This window comes from Myxocyprinus asiaticus, chromosome 40 (genome assembly GCF_019703515.2).
Source record: "Myxocyprinus asiaticus isolate MX2 ecotype Aquarium Trade chromosome 40, UBuf_Myxa_2, whole genome shotgun sequence".
Classification (NCBI taxonomy): Eukaryota; Metazoa; Chordata; class Actinopteri; order Cypriniformes; family Catostomidae; genus Myxocyprinus; species Myxocyprinus asiaticus.
The window spans coordinates 23735669-23738800 of NC_059383.1; positions in this window are offsets into that span (position 1 = coordinate 23735669).

The window sequence follows — 3132 nt, forward strand, 5'->3', positions numbered from 1 at the left end:
TAATTAGCTACGTTTACATGCAACCAAATAATCTGTTTATAATCCGACTGATAGCTCAATCGGATTGAAAAGCCTTCATGTAAACACCTCATTCTGGAAAAAAATATCTGATTGAGTAGGATCTGAATAAAATTTCCATCCAATTGAATGGGGTGGTGTAGATCAAATATAATCAATAATAAAAAAATAATAATTTGCCATTTAAACATTTGCATCTGTCTAGTTTCTCAACCAGATTCTAAAATACCTTGCACTCATGCACAGAGCAGTAGTGCTTATGTATGTTTATTTACTCGTCGCAGGAATCTAATTTATACAAAGCAATAACAACCCTCATTATTAAGGGTAGGGGGGCTCGCACTGAATATTCTACAGAGCACATATGTTCTATAATGACATCACAGAGCAAAAAATAACTTTGTTGTCTGATCACATTACTGCATTTACCTATCTTTTGTTTATCGTTTTAATAATAACCCAATCTGATGTATATTTTTTCCTTTATTTAGAAATTAATTTGTAGCTGTAATAATGAATTATTGATCAGGCAGACAAAGAGCTACTTCTGGTCAACGCCCCCAAGAAACATGAAAGTGAATCCTGTTGAAGGGAAATCTCTGAATACAGAATATTGTTCTTTGTGGAAACAAAAAACAAAAAACAGAATGTTCCATATGAGGGGAAAAGCAAGCAGATTGCAATTAAAGAAGTGGAAAAATGGGCAAATATTTGGGATTTCTGACTTTATTGCAGGGGCGGATCTAGAATGTTTTTTATGGGGTGGCATGCAGACTATGAGGGGTGGCAACACCAAAACAAGCGCCCATGCATAGTTCTTATGGATTAAAGTACCAAGCTTCATTGCAACAAGTACTAGTTCATTGATTGGAGTCACTATCAAATTACAAATGTTAATGAATTTGCGATACAACTGCTTTTCCACAGGAAACACATAGTAACCATTTTTTTGCTACTGATTTGCCAACATTAAAAAATGTTTTTTTTGCATAATAAAAATTAATTAAAAATGTATATTTCCAGAGTACCAAGACTATTAAACACATCAACAAATTCTAAATGTTCCTTAGCTTGACATTTAGAACCGGCAATCTGAGCTAAACTTCACTACCTTTGTTAAGTGTACCCATGGATGGAAAATGCATGCATATCCCATGTTATTCTGCTAATAAAGTCCTGAAGGCCTATCACCTTTGTTACAGCTGGAATAATCAATTTGAAAGTGAAGATTAACACAAAGTTAGGTCTAAATAAAGAAAATTGTACTGTGGGGGGCAGTGCTGCAAAACTCATGAGTATTAATTATGTTATGCACAGTAAAATATTATTTTAAATTACCTGTTTTAATCAACAGTGATTCAGCGATTCAAGCACCCAAATAAATATTTCACATTATATGGTAATTTTATTTCTGTATCTGCCAGTATCAGTCTTGGGATTTTGTTGGTCAGTAGATGAATACATAGATCAGCACTTTGATTAAAAACATGACTGTCTAATCTACTTTTTGCCTTTAGAGGTTTTGGATTATTATTTGAATATAACTGTTTATTTTAATAAAACAAGATTTCATCTGTACATCAGTGGATGGGTGTTTAAAAATAAAATGCAATAAAAGATGCGAGAGGGCAGACGAGAGTAGCAGAAACAACACAGTTATTGACAGTTCTGTATATGAAAAAACAGCAAATCCGAAATTCAGACAGCGACAACCACAAACTCTCTACTCCAGCAGTGGGAACCCGGAAAAAAAATCAATATGCGCCTGAGCATCCGTGAACGAGATGACACAGCTCACGAACAACCCTCTGCTATAGCACAACCCAGCCATGAAACACTCAGTTTATATAGGGAGAAAACACACTGCGCACTGGTGTGCCCCATCATCAATCAGCTAACCTGGTTTCCACACACCTGAGAGCGTTTAAGAGAGAGGAAGAGAAAGAGAAAGAGACAACACACACACTACTTACACACAAACAATACGGCTGAGAAGGCCATCACAATGGAAGGACACGGAAAAGAGCGCAAGCTGCGGCAAAACTGCTGATGCTTAACGACACTGATAACAGCCACAACGAACACTTATCATAACATCCAAAATAACTCATTCCAGCACCGAATCGCCAGTCAAAACATACAGATGAAATAGAAACTCTTACTCAAAAACTGAAGATGTTTCATCTGGACTATACACATACCTGGATTATACACATACCTGACGATAGCTATTTAAAGTGGTGAGGACACATCTCACCTGTCTAAACCCATAACTGACAGCGATGTATCTAATAACCATTCAGTGAATACTTGGACACAACTGAGAAATTCATATTTTACCTCTTTTTTCCACGCATTTGTCAATGTGGTCATTGTTGTTGAGGAAATAAGCTCATCAACCCTCGAGAGCCCAAACACTGTACACGCTCTGCAATAGTAGGTAGACAATTGGTCGATGCTGTGATTGGTTGCTGCTGTAATAAATCATGCTATGGGTCTGTAGTCATTTGTGGATTCGGTGAGAATTTAGGCAGTTTGATATGAATAAACTCTACACAATGTCAAAATTAAAGATAATATACTTACATTTATATTTGATACATTTGGATACCTATGCTGGGGTGGCAAAGGTTTTCTTAGGGTGGCATTTGCCACCCCATGCCACTCCAGTAGATACGCTCCTGCTTTGTTGAAAAAATAAAAACCTGCAAGTGATGTTTCTAAAAGAAGAAAACTCCCCAAATTACATTACAACTTTTCAGTAAGCAGTAGACCAAGTTTCAGTGATTTGAAACTGAATTTAGCCTCAAACATAAAGAGAATATGAGACAAATGCAGTAAAGGAATAAACATTTTAAGATGCTTGGCAAGGGTTGATTGGGGTGCAAGGAGACAATTATTAAGGAGAATATAGGCCTACTGTGCAATGATTAGACCTAAAATAGATTATGGCAGCACACACCTCAGTTATGTTAAGGAAAATGTATGTCATACAATCACAAGCTTTAAGAATAAGTTGTTTCACATTTAGATACGCTTGAAACAAGCATAAGTCCTACTGTGGTAGTGCCTGTAAAATAAAATGTAAAGGGGAGACGAGAGTAGCAAAAACAG